The following is a 16178-nucleotide window of genomic DNA, read 5'->3' on the forward strand; positions in this document are numbered from 1 at the left end:
CCTGCGGCAGTTTGGCTGGACTCCCAGCCTTGGCTGGCGTCCTGGCCACGGGGTTGGGGGCGGGGGACGGTGAGGGAGGTGGCCCTTTGAGTTGGGGGAAGAGCAGCCAAGGGAATCAGCTGATTCATCGGCCGCCTAAATGTGGTCCGCCCAGAGTGACAGGGAGATAGGCTGGCCCTGCTCAGCTTAGCGCAGGTGCACCCAAGACGGCCAGCCCCGGGGCTTAGACCAGCCAGGACACACGCGGCACAGGGAGTAGGGATGTGGATGTTAAATGTTGTTTGCTTACAAATGCACCTGTACACACACACACACACACACACACCTCCCTACCTGCTTGTTTACCGTCATAAACCCTCATCGCTCCAAATGATTCCAATCATTCTATATTTTTCTGTTTAAAGGAGCCACCTTTGGCTTATCCAATAGTCTTACCCTTTAAGGCAAAATAACTTTGAAACCTTTTTCAAACAACCATCTTTGAAAAACTCTGATAACATTCGATGAAAAAGAATGCTTGCGTAAAATATTTTCTTCACTGGCCTGGGCTACTCCACTTGCACTTGGCAATCCAGTGCCTGTGAGAGGCAGTGCGGTCCCATGGTTAGGGCGCACCGGCTCTGGGCTCAGACACAGCTGCCCGCTCCACTTCCGTTATGAGCTTGGAGAGTCTCTGAAGCCTGCTGAGCTGAGGTTTCTCATCTGCAGTCGGTTAACCCTCATATCAGATTCTCCATGGCAGAGCTGACCCACCCCTGCGTGAAGATGGTTTCTAGCTGTAGCCCACGGTTCTGCATGTGTATACACAGTCATGCAAAAGTGCACAGGCCAGTGGAATGACTGAAGAAATGCAAGTATTGTCTCCCTCCATGGGTCGTTAAATAGGTCAGATTTACCCTAAAAGCCATTGCTTTGTCTTGCACCATTCAGCCTTTGCTTAACCAACATCTATGTGGTCACTACGTGTTCTTAGCACTTGTCAAATATTAGCATATGTAATTCCGGCTTTGCTTTGTCTTCCTTTTTTTTTTTTTAAATAAACTTGGACATGAAGTATAACACACATCTAGGAACATGCGCCCATTGTCATGCAGAGCTCAGGGTGTCCCGTCTTCTGAACCAGGGATTTTCATCCGTAACCACCAAACCACCTGCTGCCAGGCAGGTGAACCCACCCGTCCCCTCGCCGCCTCCCTATTTCCTGCCTGACTCCCACTCAGTGCCATGCCCATCAGGTGCGGCCACACCCAGGGCCTGGCCAGCCACAGGTGAGAGCTTCTTCTCCCCGACCTGCTTACCCAGGGTCACCTGCCAGCAGTGCACACAGCTCAGACCTCTCTCCCCCTGCCCGTCTGGGTGTACTGAGGTTTCTAGACGCTCTTGGCTGGGCTTCCTGCCTCCCCAGCCAGAACACACGTCCAACTCTTTAACCAAAGTCCTAAAACATTCCTCCGACTCTCCAGCCACTTCCAACTCAAACGCACAGTCTGTGCTGCAACCTTTTCTGTCTGTAGTTGGGGGAGGGGGCGGTAGGGGGGTAGGGCAGAGAATCATGCCGCTAGCCACCAAACAAAGCTCACACCACCCACCCAGAGGCACAGCTGGCCACTGGAACTCACCGGCCCAGACAGCGTAACCCCTTCCTCCACGCGGATTGCTTCGTATTCAAGTGCAAGTGGTGCCAAGGCAAGGCTGGCTCCACGGGACAGCCAGAGACGGGGCTCCCGGGGATGCTTTCCGGTGGTGCTTCCTGTGGCCAAAGGCAGAGCGAACGGGAGACTTTGCAGTTTATTCAGAAGCTGGTCCAATGCTGGCATATGTCGTGGTGGCCTGAGAGGTGCCCGGCCTCTGCTATTTAAAGAGACAGTGTCCGGTTTGGTGGGACCTCCTGGAGGAGAGTGAGCCCAAGAAGGCTGGCCGACCAGCCGGGATCGAAAACCTGGAATCCACAGGCAACAGAGCTCTGGGCGTGCCTGAAACCTGGGAGATAGGAGCCAGAGATCCCCTCTGTCCTGGGGAATTTTGCAGCCAGGAAAGATTCAAGAGTTCTTTAAGACATGTTTATTTTGGTGCAAAAAAAAAAAATTTTGAGATCCCGGTATAGTTTCTTCACAATGTGCCTTTTCCATGAGCTTTTGGGAAAGCCTGTGTGCTGTGCAAATGGTCTGGGTTGCTTAGTATAATATGTGCTCAGTTAAAGTCCATTTCACATCAGCACCGTTCTTGCAAGGGGCTCCAGAGCAGTTTGCTTCTCAGAGCCTCACGCGAGGGCACCAGATGTGTCCAAGCCAGCAAATCAGGCTCCCTTTGCTCGGCTACCCACTCTGTCTGCCTGGACGCCACCCTGGTGAGCCACCCTGGCAGCAGGTCGGAATGAAACTTAGGGAAGTACATTCTTCCGGCTCTATTTTTATGTGCCCTTAATCAACTCATTATTAAATGTCTTTTTTTTTTTTTTTTACTTATTTGGAAAGTGGTGAGACAGCTAGGCAGCTCCCCTTTTGCAGTCTCCTCAAGACCTCTCTCTCTCTCTCTAAAGACTCTATTTATTTGTTTGAGAGGTAGGGTTACAGAGAGGGGGAGAGACAGAGAGAAAGGTCTTCCATCCTCTGGTTCACCTCACAGATGGTCACAATGGCCGGAGCTGGGCTGATCCTAAGCCAGGAGCCAGGAGCTTCCTCAGGGTCTCCCATGCGGGTGCAGGGACCCACATACTTCCAGGGCTTTCCCAGGCCACAGCAGAGAGCTGGATTGGAAGAGGAGCAGCCGGGACTCGAACTGGTGCCCATATGGGATGCCAGTGCTACAGGAGGAGGCTTAATCTAACACGCCACAGGGCCCGCCCCAGCCTGCCTCTCTTGGTGAGCTGCGGCTGGGGCTGAGGCCACGGCTGCACCACAGTCAGTGGGCGGTGGTGGGCTTGGCAGCGGGAGGCCTTTTGAAAGCCCAGATTCTTCTGTGAATGATGATGCGTGCAAAAGGTGGATAGCAGAAGGAAGATAATGCAAGTGAAATTAACATAGCGGGCTTTGGTTTTGAGTTTGCTTTTTATTTATTTTTATTTGAGTGAGAATAAGAGAGAGAGAGAGAGAGAGAGAGAGAGAGAGAGAGAAAGGATCTTCCAACTGCTGGTTCATTCCCCAAATGCCTATAACAGCCTGTGCTTGCCCAGGCCATAAACCAGAAGCCAGGACCTGCAGCCAGGCCTCCTACATGGGTGGCAGGGACCTAACCGCTTAGCTCTCCCAGAGTGCATGTAAGCTGGAGTTGGGAGCAGAGCCAGAACTCAACCCCAGGTGCTCTGATAACGAACGCAGGCATCCTAGCTGCTAAGCCAAACGCCTGCTCCCATGACTAAGCGTTGACCTTATGAGATCATCCCGTTCAAGTCAGCACAGCTCTCTGGGAGACCTCTCAAGCTGGGAGGCAGGATGCACAGGAGAAGCCGCTGGAAGATGGTGGAGAGGAAGGCACAGCCGTTTGCAGGCCCTTTGCTGCTTACCCACAGCCCTTCAGGCTCTCTGAACAGCCCCTCCTCTCTGCAACGGCTCCGAGGTTGATAATTAATGACACCCCCCCCCCCCTTACAGGCAGGGAAGTCAGGATTGAGACCGTCACTGGGGAACACAGTGAAGTCACATCCAACTGGTTAACTGCAATACATGAGCTTTGGGGCAGGGGAAGCTGCCCCTTGGGATGCCTGCATCCCATAGAGGAATGGTGCTTCGAATCCAGGCTACTCTGTTTCTGATCCAGCTCCCTGCTAATGCACCTGGAAATTCAGCGGATGATGGCCCAGGTGCTTGGGCCCCTGCCCACGTGGGAGACCTGGATGGAGTTCCCGGCTCTTGGTTTTGAACTGGCCTAACCCTGGCTGTTGCATCTATTTGGGGATGGAATCTGCGGGTAGGAGATTTCTCTCCTTCTCCTTCCCTCTCTGTCACTCTGCTTTTCAGATAAATAAGTAAGAAGGCTTTTTATAAAATGCCTGAACTTTTCTGCTTTACTATGCTTCATCAGCTCACCGGCAATAGATCATCCTCCAGTCACTGATTAAAATTAATAACAATAACGACAACAACAATAATGATAATGGCAACCATCTAGCTCAGTGGCTAAGATGTCAGTTACGATGCCCATGTCCCTTGGGGCCAGCACCGTGGCGCAGTAGGTTAATCCTCCACCTGCGGCACCAGCATCCCATATGGGCACCGGTTCTGGTCCCAGCTGTTCCTCTTCCAATCTAGCTCTCTGCTGTGGCCTGGGAAAGCAGTAGATGATGGCCCAAGTCCTTGGGCCCCTGCACCTATGTGGGAGACCAGGAAGAAGCTCCTGGCTCCTGGCTTTGGATCGGTGCAGCTCCAGCCATTGCAGCCAACTGAGGAGTGAACCAGCGGAAGGAAGACCTTTCTCTCTGTTTCTCCCTCTCTCTGTCTGTAACTCTACCTCTCAAATACATAAATAAAATCTTTAAAAAAAAAAAAAAGATGCCCATGTTCCCACATTCACAGTCCTTTGGTCTTCTGTAGCCTACCCTGCTTGTCACTGTGCCTGGTCCATCTCTTGCAAGGCCATATCATTTTCATTGTGCCTCCACAGACACTATGATTTAATATTCCTTTGTTCATGAGATAACTCAATGCATTATACATATTTGGGCATTCACATTTCTTTTTTCCATTAAAAAGACAGGAAAGTGCTGTTTAAAGATTTATTTATTCGAAAGACAGAGTTAGAGAAAGAGAGAGAGAGAAAGAAGAAAGAACCTTCCATCTACTGGCTTACTCCCTCAGATGGCCACAATGGCCAGGACTGGGCCAGGCTGAAACCAGGAGCTAGAAACTCCATCTGGGTCTCCCACTTGGGTGCAGAGGCTCAGGCATATGGGTCATCTTCCGCTGCTTTCCCAGGTGCACCAGCAGAGAATTGGATCAGAAGTGGAGCAGCCGGGACTCGAACCAGCATCCATGAGGGATGCCGACATCGCAGGTGGCAGTTTAACCCACTGGCCCCAGGAAACTGTTCTGAAGCATCCACCAGTAGCAGCCGTCTCGTTAGTGCCACTCTCAAGGACACTGCTGAGGAAGCCACGTGCTCCTGCAGGGAGGTCTGTGTCCCACACATCTGGGCACTGGGGCAGAATCCCACCTGTGGGGTTGATTTCAAAGATCATAACTGTTGTCTATGCAGAGTGGAATCTGAGCAGATTCTAGAGAGGGAGGAAGCCCTTTCTGCACTCTGTAGCTAGGGAAATGCGGCTGCCTCTGGTGCTTTGTGCAACAGGGAGTCAGCATGGCGGTTTTCCACGTGAAGGAATTGAGGCTTGCTTGCTTGATTGATCACATTTCCCACAGGGACCAGCTCGTGAATCCCAGGGCTGGGACATGAAAGCACTTCCGCTAATCTCCACACTGGCGCTTTTTCACTCTCTGTGGGCTCCCCAGAGAGAAAAGCAGAGGCGAGTCTGAACTTGGCATTGGTCCAGGTGATGAAGTTGTCCTTGGAGCATCTGTAACACCAGGCACGCGGTCAATATCTACACCATGTTTATGCTACAGACGGAGCCTTTTCCGGTGTTGCTGGAGCCGGCAGCCTGGGTGGGAGTTCTTGGCCAGGCCTGGATACAGCTGTGTAGAAAGGAGCTTCAAAAATGAGGTGACTGCTTTCTCTGGACACGTCTAGACTGTTCTGATCTTGGGTGAGAGCTGCTGTTGAAAGAGCAAGCCGAGGCGGGGAAGAAGGCAGAGGGGAAGGGAGGGAGACAGGGAAGAGGAGGGAAGGGGTGGGAAGGAAGTGGGGGGGGGATGGAGATGGGGAGAGAAAGGAAGAGGAAGAGGAGCAGAAAGGAGGAAACAGAAGGAGCCAGTTTGACTTCCATGCCAGACTTCTCTATAAATAGACAACTTTGAAATTATGTCATGTCTCAGTCTTTTTTTTTAAAAGAAAGATTTATTTATTTATTTGAATGGCAGAGTTACAGAAAGGGAGAAAGTGAGACAGAAAGAGAAAAGGAGAAAGAGAGGTCTTCCATCTGCCAGGCACAAGGACATGCGCCGTCTTCTGCTGCTTTTGTAGGTGTATTAGCAGGAAGCTGGATTGGAAGTGGAGCAGCCTGGACTCGAACCGGTGCTTATATGCAATGTTGGCGTTGCAAGCAGCAGTTTACCCCTCCATGCCGCAGAGCAGGGGCCTGCGTGTCAGTCTTTAGAAGACGTTCTTCATGAACAACACCGATGTGGGCAGAAAGCAGCCTAAGAGATACACACAGCTCAGGTTGGCACAGGGCCAGTCGCCAATCTACCATGTACAACTTGATCTTGGCATAACGTGCATCTTTCACCTGTGGGGGATGGAGGAGTTCTGTGGTGGCAGTGGGACAACGCAAAACACAAAAGTGGCTTTGTTCCCCCCACACGCTGCTGCTTGGGGAAGCTAGATTCCACAGATGCAAGTGGAGGGGCAGCCAGCAGGGGCAGGATGGAGAGTTCTAGCAGGAGCGCGGATTTGCACTTGGCATTGCAAGGTCTGAACGTGTTCCAAGATTCTGACTCCTAAGAGGGAACAGGCTCACAAGATGGGCAGCCCAGTCTGCTTCCCAGGAATCCATGGAATGGAGAGGAGTGAGGGGATTTTTAAGACCCCTGCAGGCCAGGCAAGGCAATGCAGCCTGGGCTTGGTGGTATGAGGTCATCCTCATTGAAGGAGGCGGAGAGAAAAAGCTACTTTAGGTCAGGAAATGCTTGATTCAGGCAGACAACCCATGGGCAGGGCGTCCCCTGCAAGGGCTCATGCGTCGCTCTGTGTGCACCTCTGCACTTGAACTGTGGCAGCTGCACTTCAGATGAACTTGAGGGCAGATGCTTCCTTCATCTCCCAGTCCCTGAACCACTCGGCAAGTGTGAAACCGCAGCTAACCCAGGGAAGGTCGCAGACGAAGGTCAGATCCTCCTGAGAGGTTCGATGGAAAACTGGGCAAAGACTCAAGAATGCTTCCTCTTCATTGTTAAAGACGAGGAAATATTGGATCCAGAGGGCTTCAGCCTGGGCCTCACTCAAGTGGCAGTCACCTCAAAACGCAGGGCCAGAAGTTAAAGTTCTAGAACTGTCTCTTAAAATATCCATGGATATGGAAAAATTGAGCCTTCTTTTAAAAAGATTTATTTATTTGAAAGACTGAGTTACAGAGAGAGAGGGAGAGAAGGAGAGAGGAAGAGAGGGAGAGAAAGAGAAAGAGAGGGAGAGAGAGATGGAGAGAGTCTTCCACCTGCTAGTTCACTCCTCAAATGATCACAACAGCCAAGGCTGGCTCTGGCCAAAGCCAGGAGCCTGGAGCTTCATCCGGATTTCCCATGTGGGTGGCAGGGAACCACGCACTGGGGCCATCTCCAGCTGCCTTCCTAGGTGCATTAGCAGGGAGCTGGTTGGGAAACAGAACAGCTGGGACTTGAACCAGCACTCCAATATGAGATGCCGGCATTCTAAGTGGCAGATTAACCTACTGAGCCACAATGCCAGCCTCAGAAATTGAGCTTTCTTGGTATGTATTGTGACACTTTTTATAATGAAGGGAAGGGTAAACATCCCAAAACACAAACCATAAGGGAGTTGTTAGGTAAATTCTGGGACTGTCCAAAGATGAAATGTTATATTAAGTATTTTTTAAAGATTTATTTATTTATTTGAAAGATAGAGTTACAGAGAGGCAGAGGCAGAGAGAGAGAGAGAGAGAGAGAGAGAGAGAGAGAGAGAGATCTTCCATCCACTGGTTTACTCCCCAGATAGCCACAACAGCCGGAGTTGTGCCGATCCCATTTCACACCTGCAGCAGTCCCACAAGAGGACAAGTGTGGTGATGCCTAAGGCATCCACGCAGCTGTTAAGTGGTGGCGCCAAAATGTGACCATCTGAGATCAAGACCCTGTGTTCCTAACCAGTCAGTCCCATGGAACATGTAATCGCAGAGTTCCACTGTGGAAAGAACACAAGCTGAACCCAAAAGACTGAAAAGCTGGGAGAATGCAATGCACAGGCTACTTCCACACTACCATGTTTCCAAGTTCTAACAGAAAAATCACTTTGCAGGGCACTGAACACATAGCAGGGCTACCTGGGATGACTGATGGCACGCATCAGCCTCAGGCTGTATCACAATGAACTGTGACTCTCTACTGAAGTACAAGAAATGCACCCGGGGTCTATCCCAGGGAGGCGCCAGGTGGACCACAGATCTGCCCCTGCTCCCCACTCCTTCCTCACTACTTTCCAACAGAGCCTCACATCCAGGCACAGGGGTAGGATGACAGCACTGGATTATGTGGTGTGCCTTAAACATTGATGGGAAAATGTAAGCATTTACTTGTAGATAGAGCATGAGTCTGAAACCTTATTTTGCAATTGTTTAGAGACATCAAAGTGACTGAAAAGCAAAACGAAAGGGATCTGGACTGTTCTCTGAGGGACCCTGGATGTGCCCACAGTTCATAGGCTCGCGTACATGACTTTGACCATGAGAATCTCCAGAACCCATAGCAAAAACATGGTCAAGACATGCATGGTGTAGATGAGTAAAAATGAAACTTATGGTCAATCTGACCAATGGGGAAAGCCTACTTGGTTTCCTGTACCTATCACCTACCACAGTGCCTTCTTTTTTAGAATCAAACTCTCTACACCACATGCTCCAGCTGCACAGGGGGCAACCCTAATGAAATAACAAAAGCATTAGAACCAAAATCCTGTCATCTCATGAGCACCTCGAGACCTTTTGGGGTTTCCCACAAGGCACTTGCATGGATCTTCCCCCCCGGGGGATCAGTTTACATAACATGTGCTTAGGCTTCATCCTACCTAGTCATGGCTCATCCATCCATCCCCAGGAAGATGACTCAGCAGTTTCTAAGTGTCTCTCACCATGAGACTTTTGTTTCCAGGAAATCTCCAAGCCTAGGTTCTGTGGATCTCAACACAGGGCTCCATGACTCTCTTCAGCCCTCATATTCTGGTCTTTATGAGCAGAAGCAAAGGGGCTACAGTCATCTCGGGAAGTGTGAAGGCAGAGGTGGGCTAAGGACAGTGGGCCAGCTAACTATCTTCAGATGGGAGCAGAAACCATGCATAGAAGCCAACATCGAGGAGCAATGCCAGAGAGATTTGCTGTTGCGATCCTGGTTGAGGAACGGGGTGGATGGGCTCCAAGACAGAGCCGTATCGTTCCCCATGGGGTCTCAGGCACTCCCTCGTTGCCTGTTTATTCTCCTTTTGGGGAGGAAAAGAATGTTTCAGCTCAGAGGCTGGCCTTGGCGTGATCTTTGGAAAAACTTCCCAGAAGTTACGGTTTTACATAAATGAAGATGACCTCTGTGCATTGGCCCCTCGATTGTGGGGTTCTTCACTGTAGGCTGGGACCTGCTTAGTGCAAAGCCCGCTTGTGTCAAATTCAGATTTGTCCATGATTTCTTATTTACTTATTGATATTTATTTATTATTTGAAAGACAGAGTGATAGTGAGAGAGAGGGAAAGAGAGACCGAGATTTTCTATTCACTGGTTCATTTCCCAAATGGCTGCAACAGCCAGTGCTGGCTAGGTTGAAGCCAAGGGCAGTGAACTCCATCCAGGTCACCCACATGAGTGGCAGAGGCCCAAGCACTCAGGCCACCTTCCACTGCTCTCCCAGGCACATTATCAGGGAGCTGGGTCAGACATGAAGCAACCGGGACTCGAACTGGCACTCATGGGGGATGCCGGCGTCACAGGTAGAAGTGTGAGCTCCTGTACCATAGCGCTGGCCCCCAGACCTTGTTATTTTAAAAGTAGCTCAAACAAGGAGATTTTTTAGCCATTTCGAAATGGCATGCTTTGCCCAACCCACATCTGCAGGGCAGAGATGAGACACAGCCTTGGGGAGGTGATAAGACCCCAAGCTGCTCCGGCCCTTTAGAGTTCTTGACCCAGAGACTCCCGCTGTGCTGCTGAGTGACACTGACATCACCCAGACGTGTTAAGCCTCCTCTCTGAAGCCCTCCTCCCTCTCCAGATAGTGGCTCCTGCACTGCAGCATCTGGAAAATCTCATATTGTGAGAGCTCCCTCCCCCTACCTCGTGTAACCCTGTCCAAGCATTGCCAACAAAGCATGTTGTGTTGTCCTAGCCTCGTTGTTGTATCTTCTTCCTCCATCAACCCCCAAAGTCCCTTGCACAAACTCCAACAAATGGACCAGAGAAAGGTGGGGATACAAGGGAACCCTGGAGCTGGGGCATAAAAACCCAGCCATAAGCCCAGGATTCATGCATGCAGAGAGTGGCAGGAACACCTTCAATGAAGCCAAAACATCCTGGTGCTAGCAATGTACAGGTTACCCCAGCTGCCTCAACTAACCCAGCTGAGGGCTTCTTGCAGAGCATTCCAGGTAGAGGTAGTTGATGGACTACCAATTGAAAGCCTTCTGAGAAGGAAGCTTCACACCATCAGAAGACCTGGGAGGAGGTTGAATGGCTGGGCTACCCAGCTACAGAGCCCTGGCTCTGGACCATAAACCTGTGCATGAGCCTGGCAGGCTTCCACAAGAGCACCACACTGAAGGGATGGAGGAAGCCAACCTTCGCCAAACAGTTCAGCATCTGATCACCAATTTTTTTTAATGCTTTATTTATTTGAGTGATAGAGTTACAGACACAGAGAGGGAGAGATAGAGAGAAAGGTCTTCCATCTGCTGGTTCACTCTCCAAATGGCCTCAACGGCCAGAGCTGAGCCGATCCGAAACCAGGAGCCAGGAGCTTCTTCCGTGTCTTCCACACAGATGCAGGGGCCCAAGCACTTGAGCCATCTTCTACTGATTTCCCAGGCCATAGCAGAGAGCTGGATTGGAAGTGGAGCAGCTGGGACTTGAACCGGTGCCCATATAGGATGCCAGTACTGCAGGCAGAAGATTAAACCACTACACCACAGCGCTGCCCCCGATCATCAACTCTTACCACTGACACATGGTACCGTGCGTGAAGACCTGGGTAGATCCCAAACTGGCTGGTCTCAGCCACACAACCACACACTGAGGTATCGGTTCCCAATCTACACAAGTGGTTTCTTCCCCAAAGGAAACAAAAGCCATGCAGTTCCTCTTACCAAGGTCACTGGCCCTTGCCGACTTCTTCCATGATGAGAGAGCGCAAACAGAGGGTGACTAAGTATTTTTGGCATCCCCGGTCAAGACCAGATTCTGGAATAAGTGTATTTTGAACGTCTTAACCTCAATTACGCAGAGGGAAAGAACACTGGAGGCCTTTTAAAAGAATATTCATTCAATAGATATTTATGGAGGGGGACAATGGACCAGGAGCAACAATGTAGCTTAACCCCTTCAGCCCTTATCAGAACACAAAGTAGCCATTCCCAGCCCTTGGTGCCTGCTTCCTTGTAATACCCCCTGTCCCCTCTAGCAAAAGGTGGCCTCTGTGACTCCACTCTTTTTTATCTAGACCTGGCCTTGTGGGACATTAACAGTGTGACCCCTAGCACACATTGCTGCTTCCTTCTTGTGCCCCGGGGACCCCTCTATTATCAGCTGAAAAGCCTGGGCAAGTTACCAAATATTGACAGGCAATACAGAGAGAGATCCTGGCTACCCAGGCCATCCGAGATAAAGCCCTAGATATGTGAGCCTCCCCAGGGGAGAAGAACTGAGCCTGGCTTGGCTCAGAAGTTTATGCCAATGGTAGTGGAGCCCATCTACACATTAGAATTGTGAAAGAACAACAATTTGCTCTTTTAAGATATTCAGCTTCTGGGCGGTTTGTTACACAGCAAAAGCTGACCGATACATTCACAGTCCTAGAGTTGGGGTTAGATTCTGCATGTGTTCTCTTTAGGAACAGGGCTCTATGCCAACAGGGGCAGAACCACTTGCTGCTGGTCCTCTGGGGCCTGGTTGTTGACCTCTCTGGTTTCAGCTGCATCTCTGCAGGGGGCAAGTAGTGAGACCAGAGAGATTGGGAATGTTCCTGCCCTTGGGTGGCCATCACTTGGCTCTGGAGACCCTCGGGCATTCTCTGAGGGGCTTGTGGTTCTGGGAAGAGTTCTGTGGATTTTTGGGGGCTCTAAGCTGCTTTGCAGCTGTGGTGAGGCACCATATGTATTTCCATCTTTCTTTCTTTCTTAAAGATTTATTTATTTTATTAGAAAGGCAGAGTTATAGAGAGGCAAAAAGAGAGAGAGTCTTCCATGCACTGGTTCATTTCCAGATGGCCACAATGGCCAGAGCTATACTGATCCCAAGCCAGGAGCTTCTTCCAGGTCTCTCAAGAGGGTGCTGGGGCCCAAGCACTTGGGCCATCCTCTACTGCTTTCCCAGGCCATAGCAGAAAGCTGGATTGGAAGTGGAGCAGCTGGGACTCAAACAGGCACCCATGTGGGATGCCAGCGCTGCAGGCAGTGGATTTACCCACTATGCCACAATGCTGGGCCCTCCTTCTTTATTTTTTTTTAATTTTAATTCTGTATATATATATTTAGAGAGAGAGAGAGAGAAAGGGAGAGACAACAGGCAGAGTACCCATCCACTGGTTTGTTTCCCAAATGCCTGCAACACCTGGGCTGAGCCAGGCTGAAGCCAGGAGCTGGGAACCCAATCCAGGTCTCTCCTGTAAGTGGTAGGGACCCAAATACGTGAGCCATCACTGCTTCCTCCCTGAGGACACACGCAATAGCAGGAAGCTGGAATCAGGAGCTGGAGCCAGGAATCAAATCCGGCACTCTGATATGGGACATAGACACCGCTAGGATAGATGCTGGCTCCTTGTTCTTTATTTCTAACTCCTGAATTACCAAGCTTCAGGATACAGGAGACTGGTGTATCCACTGATCATGCACTTGGATGCTCTGGCAACGTCACATGTCTATACAAGTTTCTCACAGTAACTGTGAACTGGCACCGATTTCCACGATTCCATGTGTGGACCATACTTCTAGTAGCTTTGCTCTAGGGAGAAGTGAGGCTGGCCCTGTACACATGCAGCCCCCAGGCCCAGAACCAGAAACTCTCATCTGTGGCATGAACTTGACTGTGAACATTTTTCTTTGAACACTGCACCAAATGGTATTGCTTCCATCGGCCAGTGCAAGGCCGATGGAAAATCAAATAACAGGAAAGCTTTTATGAAGCACAAAACCCTTACTTAGGAAGGGCGCTGAATAATAAAAATAAGCACTCCTGGTATTTAGCAGCTCATTGGCTAAGAAAAGTAGCTGGAGGAGGCAGCGCTGTTCGCCGCCATCAGGGAGCCTCAGCCTTGATGGCGGTGCTGGGTGGGCGCCAGCTCCACCCTGGAAGCCAGCCGACAGCCGCTGGGTGAGGTCTGCTCAGGGTGGGATCAACAGTACAGCGGCGCCCGCTGAAGGTTCCGTGGAACTTACCAAATATTTGGTGGGGAGAAGGCCCTGCAGGATTTCTCAGTGGACACACAAAGGAATGCTAAAGGAAGTGAGATGTCCCACTGTTAAAAAAAAAAAAGACAAAGCAGGGGTGGCTATTGCTTCTGGCAGTTAAGATGCTGGTTTAAGGTGCCCTCATCCCTTGGCACAGTGGGTTAAAGCCTTGGTCTGCAGCACCGGCATCCCATATGAACTCAGGTTTGAATACCAGCTGCTCCACTTCTGATCCAGCTCTCTGTTGTGGCCTCGGAAAGCAGTGGAAGATGGCCCAAGTCCTTGGGCCCCTGCACTCGTATGGGAGACCTGGAGGAGGCTCCTGGCTCCCGGCTTCAGATCGGCACAAATCCGACCCTTGTAGCCATTTGGGAAGTGAACCAGCAGATGGAAGATCTCTCTATCTCTCTGTATGTGTATGTCTTGAATAAATACATTTTTAAAGTTAACAAAAAAAGGAGAAAAATATTTAAGCCTGTTTATTGCCTGCTTTTTTTTTTTAAAAAAAGATTTATTTATTTGAAAGTGAGAGTTACACAGAGAGAGAAGGAGAGGCAGAGAGAGAGAGGTCTTCCATCCACAGGTTCACTCCCCAGATGGCCACAACAGCCAGAGCTGGGCTGATCTGAAGCCAGGAGCCAGGAGCTTCTTCCGGGTCTCCCATGTGGGTGCCGGGGCCCTTGCACTTGGGCCATCTTCTACTGCTTTCCCAGGCCACAGCAAAGAGCTGGACCAGAAGTGAAGCAGCTGGGACTCGAATAGGTGCCTGTGTGGGATGCCAGCATTGCAGGTGGCAGCTTAACCTACTATACAACACCAGCCCCTTGCATCTGTTCTCAAAGGTGGTGAGAAAGAAAAGGAATGAGGAGGACTGTAGGGGAAGAAGACAAAAACAGAGGGAAAAGCCTTCCCCTGTAGCTCACCTGTCACTGGCCATGCCTGGCCATACACTAACTAGAGTTTTCTGAGACATGTGTTTCCATGACACCATTACACATGCCTAAAATCACAAACATGATATGACATTGACAGTTTTCAAAATACTTAAATAGACTAGAGGGATCTAAGAGAATGGAAACTGAACTCTACTCACTGACATGTCCGGTCTACATAGCATAGGGCCAAGGTGTTTTAAAGCTGAATTTGTTGCCAGCATTTTAAGCCTGAAATCATGTAAAAATCCTTATTTCTGGCTTCTCCTGAGAAAGTGGGAGATTTGGCAATGCCAAGCCTACCTGATTACGTGGCAGTGATCACTTGGAGCTGAGTCAGGACTCACAATTAAGCAATGTATCAGTCAGGATATATTACGCTGCCAGAACAGCAACTACAATCCCAAATCTCATGGGCTTAATGCAACAAAAGGTTATTTCTTGTTCACTCAAAAGTCCGGTGAGGGTTGGTATCTTAGTCCTCTTTCTGTTCCTATCATAGGATGCCTCAGACAGGTGATTATTTTGGCTTGCCATTCTGGAGGCAGGAAAATCCAAGGGCATGGTGCTGGCATCTGTTCAGTTTCTGGTAAGGGACTCAGGCTGTTTCAACCCATGGTGGAAAGGGGGAGGGCAAGCAGGCATGCGGGGAAGAGAGAAAGGGGAGCTGAACTCCTGTAATAGCTAACCTGTTCCTGTGAAAGAAGCATCCATCCATTCACAGAGGCTGTACTTCCATGACCTGAACACCCCCAGCACTGCAGCATTAAGGCATTCAGCCTCACCATGAGTTACGGTGGAGACAAACCATAGTCAACCCATAGCAGTTGGTGAGGTTCACACTCCCAGCAGTGACTCAGGGACCCAGGATTCCCTTATCTTGTGAGCCCACCATATCAACAAGTAGCATCCAAAGTCCCTGTGGGAAGGAAAGAGAGATTGAAGGGTACACAGATTCTTCATTAGCTCTACCTTCCAGGTCTGTTGACCAAAACTCAACTGCAAATGGACTCAAGCCAACTGCAAAGGAGACTGGAGAATGTGGGGGAGTAGACAGCACCAGGGAGCATTGTCTTTGCCATAGATGGAGATGTGTTCTGTGTTCTGCCATCACCCACAGACCTTATGACCTCCCTGACCTTGACATTGACCTTTTGCTTCTCACTGCATCATCTGGATTAGAAGAGTCTGTCTGAAATCAGAGCCCATGGATGCAAACACCCCACTGCCAACAAACACCCCACTTCCCTCTGCAGACTTTTGATCTTGTTTTCAAGTAGCCGGGAGCCTTGGTACAGCCAGCCCTCTCCAGGAAGGCAAAAGCGCTTAGACACACTCTTGATCCACTGACCAACAGATGCCCCTGCCAAGACTGAGATGATGGGCGGTGGTTCCCAAGGTCAGGCCTGACCCAGAACCTCTCCAGTCCATCTCAGCACATATTTGGCTGCTGGGAAAAGCACTTTCTGGCCAAGTGTGGTTTCTTCTCTCTCTGTGTCACCCAGCATCTCTCCCAAGAAAACAGTGTGTAAAAGGGTGACTGCGTTCTCATGCCATGCCACAAAACCCACTTAACACAGAATGTGGCTGAAGTTTCCCTGTGTGTCTGGAACAGGCCTTTGTGGGCTAGCTAGGAATGAAACCATCATTTACAATCAAGTCTATGGGAAATGATAGTTCAAGAGCAGGTTAACAGCTGATAGACACTCTGTTGCAACTACTGCTTTGGAAACTAGAAATTACCTGTGTGAAATACTCTGAAGTTGGCTCAAGAAGTACCCAGCCCTTCCCCTATGCCTCATGCCTCATATGAAAATTAGATTCCA

This window comes from Lepus europaeus, chromosome 18 (genome assembly GCF_033115175.1).
Source record: "Lepus europaeus isolate LE1 chromosome 18, mLepTim1.pri, whole genome shotgun sequence".
NCBI classification, from domain to species: domain Eukaryota; kingdom Metazoa; phylum Chordata; class Mammalia; order Lagomorpha; family Leporidae; genus Lepus; species Lepus europaeus.